The sequence below is a fragment of the Neodiprion virginianus genome, chromosome 4, assembly GCF_021901495.1.
Source record: "Neodiprion virginianus isolate iyNeoVirg1 chromosome 4, iyNeoVirg1.1, whole genome shotgun sequence".
NCBI classification, from domain to species: domain Eukaryota; kingdom Metazoa; phylum Arthropoda; class Insecta; order Hymenoptera; family Diprionidae; genus Neodiprion; species Neodiprion virginianus.
In genome coordinates, this window is record NC_060880.1 from 20,580,099 (window position 1) to 20,586,740 (window position 6,642).

The following is a 6,642-nucleotide window of genomic DNA, read 5'->3' on the forward strand; positions in this document are numbered from 1 at the left end:
AATAATCATAATACGCGTAAATAAGAAGAAAAGTCGTTCCGCTTGATTGTTGATTGTTGAATATATAACATTGTAGAGAAAATCTAACAAGTTCTTCTTTACTTAAACTCGGAAATATGCGTCGTAACAATTTATAAGACGGAAAAAGAAAGCTGCAGCATAAAATAAACAGATCTGCGGTTCACTCCTCGATTCGGGCATTTTGAACAGCAATTATTCAACGTATTACATTTTATCTTCAACAATATTATCTTCAATTATTTTATGTCACGCCTTATATATCCTTTTAATAATTCTTTTTTCATCTTCCTCCGTTATGTATAACGCACACTTACATTTTCTAATTTGATTCTGATTGATGCCAACTATAATTGTTAATAACGATGGTCAATGGATGAAATATTCATTGTTACTATTATTTGATATTAAATTACATGCGGCAACTAAGTTAATGATAAAAGGGTTAAAAAAAAAAAAGAGAGAAAAGTAAAGGAAACGAAACAGCATTATAATAACTTTTGTAGAGTTACCATTCTATGACGTGAGTGTTTGAAGAATCATTTGGTTCATCCGAATACAGAATAATACACGTATTGCATTTTACGTAAATGTAAATGTCAATCGAATTTAGCGTTGCGCGGTATTTATTATAACCGAATTCCTCATGCCTTTCGTGTATAAATATATATATATACCTACATAATTATTACGACATGATCCGTCTCCTTGGTATATGTATACATATATATATATATATGTGTTTGTAAATATACTTACCTAGTCGTCGTATAGAATGTACAATTGTTAAAAAAAAAATAATCATAATTCTTTAGTATGTAAAATTTCTCTTTTTCTCTAACTCTTTCTCTTTATACATACTCTGACCCTTTATCCGAACGGATATAATTGCGGGATTTGTTGTCGAATATTTCCGAAATAATGGATATAGCGTTTCAATTCAATTACCTTTTTTTTGCATATTAGTATATTACAATTACTGTCGTTATTATACTTCAGGAAAATTCAATTTGGCAACCAAATTGATACGTTTTCCATATTCATAAACTTTAATTATATATATTCAAATTGCGCTAGATTTTTTATGTAACTCGTTCGTTCGTTGTTCTTTGATTAGAGTAATTTTTGCAAAGATTCGTCTAGATTCAGATAGATTTTTTTTATTCTATCGAGACAAAGCCGATGGCAAAAATTGATTTTCAAATTTTCGAGCATTATTCAGTGAATACTTATTAATTGGTTTTCTTTTTATACTAACTCAAATTAACTTTGATTTGTTGTATATTTCAATTTACCTGCCAAGGCTCTCGAGTGCGTTTAAATTCGTTCAATTAATATGATCTAGTTGCAATATTGAAGCCCTTTCAAATAAGCCGATAGTATTTTCCCTTCATTCCTGTCATTTTTTTTTTTTATTTTTTCTATCTACGAAACAGATTCTGTACGGAATCGATCTTGTGTATCAAGTCAAATTTAATGATACAACAAGAATTTCGTTAACTGCATGCCGTATGTTTTCCTCAGGCGTTCGTCGACGCCCAAACTTCACAAATAATTTCAGAACATCATTCTTACCGTCGTTTTCGTTTGCTTCAAATAACGCTTATTGATTAATTACTCCCGAAATAATACTACACTCGAAATGAAAATCGAATTCCATTATTTCACCGGCAATCCTGGAGTCTCTCAGTAAATACAAAATAATCTATCAATTAATTAAAATGATAATAAAACACGTGTAAAGTATAAACATATCAAGTTCCAAAATACTTGTGATTAAAAATAATTCAGACATCTATCGAAATACTTTAAATGTAGGTATGTATATACATACACGTTACGTATTTAGCATGATATTATTACTGCACTTATTATTATAAGGCAAACCCGCGTGATGAATTGATATGGTATAACAAACAAACAAACAAATGAATAAATAAGTATATGAATAATAACTAAAGAAACCAAAAATTTGGCGAACGCTCACAAGGGAAATTAATTAAATTTATATCTGGAAAGGTTGAAACATTATAGGCTTACATGGCATAATATTAACAACAACAACAACAACAACAATAATAATAATAATGATAATGCGACTGAATAATCAACCCACACTATTATACCTATTATATTATAATATTGTACTACTAATACAGTTACGTATAAAATAACTTATGCTGGTATGTATATTATATACACATATACATATATTATCAAATTAGAAGTTCGATTGTAAGTTATAAACTATTACAATATATCGTTATTTTACCATATTTAATATTGATAAAAAGCAGGGTAATGTGTTGAATATAATGTAGTAATGTATTTCCAGCGGCACAACTCGTGCATGCATTACGCTTATGCGTACGTATAAACATATACACTGAATACGAATGCGAAAACTAACTATCAAAATTAATGCAACTGTAGGTCATTGTACGAATAATTATTATTGTTATAATAATAATAATAATAAGAAGAAGAAGAAGAATACACGCAAATTGTATACACATGCATATGTAATAACAAAGTGTAGAGTCTTAACCTGGATCGATAGATGTTATTAGAATAAAACATCGTTGCATAAATACTAAATAAAATTAATGTTTATGTACGATAATTTTAGTGAAACGTAGTAAAGTTAACAGTACTGTTGCGTTCCTGCCTCTCTTTAATCTTGACTGTATTATCTTAGTGTTAACAACACCAGTAACTAAAACACAACAACAATAATAATATTAGTAATATATAGTATAACACGTCGGACCAAGTCGTTGTGAGCACTTGCCAAACTAATTGTCATGTATGTATGTATGTAATAATTTTTCAAACCTTTTTCAATACACTTCAATATGTGTATAGTATAGGTATATACACACATATAAAATTGGATGTGGTGATATTTATTCGATGAACCATTTCAACGTAATTATAGTTTTGCTTTCGTTTCCCGTTTCTGTTTTAATACACGACTGCAAAAAGATATTGCGTATTTTTTTTACGGACGCAGGAATAATTTACAGGAGAATTACACTCAATATAAATTTACAGAGTTTGTCAGCTTGCAATTTTCTCATCATAATTAACATACGTGTAGATGAAATTTCAGCGTAACAATCAAAGGGTCGCTCGCTTTGAATATATTAGTGTATAATTAAGTACCTGAATAATCTACAGCCATATACATACCTATATACATATAACGCATACCTATTTATTGTACTGTGTGTATAATGAAATTTTTAAACAATAGACACATAGTGTATACGGAAATTCGCGGTTATTATATAGAGCTATGTAATACTATGTAATCTTTTATTATATCCAATCGGTGGACCCTCGTTTTCAGTATTTACAAAAAATATGGGTATGCCGGGATAATAGATATTTGCGTATATCACTTTCTAATCGTTTTGTGTGTAAAATAATAAAATTAAACATATTTAAATAGGCGAATAAAGTCATTGAGTAAATGTCAGTTATAAATGGACGCTAATTAAATAATGTTATAACGTCCTTAAGTAACGATATACCGTCTAGAACGAGGCTATCATTATTCTACAATATAATATAAATCTGTGAAGGCTTTTGGGCGCGTAAACGTGCATACGTACATAGAATTTTCGTATTTTATCGTATTTTTTATTATAAAAATACACAAAAATGAAAACATATACTTACCAATTACAATTTTTTAAAGAGAACAATTCTCCGTTAATAACACGTATCTTTCAGCAATTTTTTATTTCTTAGCTCACTAATGATATTTAATCAGTTTCTTCTTTTGCTTTGCGGTTTCATTCTTCGTGTGAACGGGGAATTGGTCACTATCTTGTGCGAGAGAAAAAACTTTAGTTAACAAAAAAAATCAAACAAGAAATGAATATTATTCAACTGTTACTTTATCTATACATATTATATTCGCCCATGAAATACAATAGGTACTTCTTACGGATAACAAATATTGTTCACAAATAAATTTAAAGAAAAAGAAATTAAAGCAAAACACGAAGAAACGTAAAATATTATTAAATAAAGAATCACTATATTATTGCAATTATTACAATTATATAAATTGATAATAATTATATAACGATACCTAAACTACCTATTATACATACATACCTATAACAATTGTATATTACTACAAAATAAATGTTGCCTTTTGTCACAATATTGGTTATTGGAATGAAAAATGCATATTTGAACTATGTATTATAATAACAACAACAACAACAACAACAACAACAACAACAATAATAATAATAATAATAATTACTCACAAATAATTTATTGTACGAATATGATAATATAAAATGTAACGACAGATTCATGTTATCAATTTTTGTGATGTGTTGCATTTCAGCCTTCCTCCTTCTTTTTCTTCATTCCAGTATCTTGAGATATATAAGCGTTGCGTTGCGATTTCATTTGGTTTCCTTTTATTCTTATTGTTAGTTTATCTCGCGCTTGAAATTACCAAAATTTTTACACTGAGATTTTAGGTGACGGCGTAATTGTTAGAATATCGTATTCGAATTTCTCATTCCCACTCCCTGCAATGTAATTCATCTATTATGTCCGCCTTTTCTTTCACCTAACCGCGCTTATGCACTTATTCCACTTATTCCAACTGCTCTCGTCATCTCAAGTTCTTCCTGTTTTCGGTATTCGATCTAGTTTTTACGGAGAAAGTAGCGATGCAGATACCAGCCTGCAAGCCAGTCTGTCTCACCGTTCGTAGAGATTGCAAGTTCGCGTTTGTCCAGCCTTAGTTTTCCTTGGCCGCACGTGCTAGATTGCGAAAGAATTCCCGACGGTATAACTACACTCTGTTAATATTTTAATCTATGAAATATCGTCACAGAAATATGCGCTAGGAATATTTGACAACTTCCGTCAACCCTTGCTGATCTACGCTCTGCGTGCAGTCAATTACGGACGAGATTTTAACGTCGGCTGATCAAGTATCGGCATCGATACCGCCTCTCTAGCCATTGATCCAAGATTCCCCAGCAGTGGACCACGTTGCAGCTGGTGCAAGCACCTTAGCCGATAATACCAGTTTGAGGGAACAACCTGCACCATCATCAGTACCCGTCTCACTTCGTTCAAACGTCTGACGTCAAAATGGTAATTTATTTTACTACCAGTTGAAGTGATGTCACAATGATGAATAGTATTACCACGGATGACATTTGGAAACCACGCAACGACTGTAAAGCTTGAAGTGATTGACTAATTAATTAATTATTCATCTTGTCTTAATTTAAAATAATTTCAGATAACCTGCTAACGTTCTGGATCGAACCGTCTAGATTTCGCTACCTGGAACAGCCAATAGTGTTTTTGGCTCTCTGCTTACAACCTGTTTTTGATCGCTTGCACGATTCGGGGCGCGGTTGAACCGGAAAATTTAAGCTGCGCCACTCAAGAGACCGGACCCAGCCACGTTCCGGTATTTTACCACATTTGTTTATTTATCTTGATTCTTTTGCAAACGAAAGAAAAAATGAATCCTGCAATACTGTAAAAGGCCCCAATGCTTTTGACATTTCTCTAATAATTATCATCGTTTACCAATGGGATGTTGCAAACAATGATTCTTGCCATTGAAGCATTTCTTGGCCCTCGCGAGCAGTGCCTGGTGGGCTGTTTTGTGCGGATGCTGATCGTTACTCAGCGCGAAAAACAACAAGAAACGCGATAAACGACTCTTGACGATTCTCGCTGACATTCAATTATCTTATTATAGTTTGCTATCGCGAAGCGTAAAGATTAACCTACTTTTTAAACAATCTAAAGTGAATTCTTTTCCCAAGAAGAATGAATTTTATTTTTTTTTTGCGGAAAATTGTTGAATTTTTCACTTTTTGTGGAATTTTCTTGGTTTAACTAGAAGCTATACTATTGAGAAGTAAAAATTTTTTTGGTTTCTTTGTTTCAGATGGAAATTGCGACCTGCAACTTTCCCGCCGCACGACAAATGCATACTCGAGACGCCTCGGTGAAATGCTTGTACCGGGCATAATATGACATGTATCCTAATGAAAAAATTCGAGAAGACTGTTGAAATACATAACAATAAACCCTGAAAGTTTCGTTTTAATCGGATATTTCTTTCCTTCCCCAAAAAATCCTAGAAAATACCGATTTTTTGAAGCCTCTAAAGAAGGCTCCCCCCTGAAGCTCACTGTTTTTTTGTGCAAAACATTTTTCGTCTGAGATTCGATTTGTATGATCGTTATCCGACTGAGTAGACCCCCAGGAACTCAAAAAATGCACGAAAAGAGCCTGGGATCAACAGCGAAGAAGTTACAAAGGAAGGAACACAAGCTGAAAAATATCAAAAACACAGGTTCTGGTTTTTCACTGTGACTTCTGATCCGTTGCTCGCATCGCATTGGGACTGCGCCCGATCGATTCGTCAAAATTACGTCAATAAAGTGCATAAACGAATTTATTCCAGCACTTTTCAAAATCGCCAAATTTTTCACAAAAAATACTAAGGGGTTACCTAGGGCCTTGCTGTTTTTTTGAGCGAAAAACTTTTAGTCTCCGATTCGATTTGTATGACCCTTTCCTGATTGAAGGGACCCCCAGGAACTCAGAAAACGCAGC

The 6,642-nt window shown here is 32.3% G+C and overlaps 1 long non-coding RNA gene across 1 annotated transcript; it reads left to right on the top strand.

The window, feature by feature from the left end:
- The first annotated feature begins 4,350 nt into the window (after positions 1 to 4,350).
- LOC124303073 (uncharacterized) lies at positions 4,351 to 6,121 on the top strand. The gene is made up of 3 exons (XR_006907824.1): positions 4,351 to 5,154; positions 5,306 to 5,479; positions 5,969 to 6,121. It is a non-coding gene; the product is annotated as an uncharacterized LOC124303073 (long non-coding RNA).
- The last annotated feature ends 521 nt before the right edge of the window (positions 6,122 to 6,642 follow it).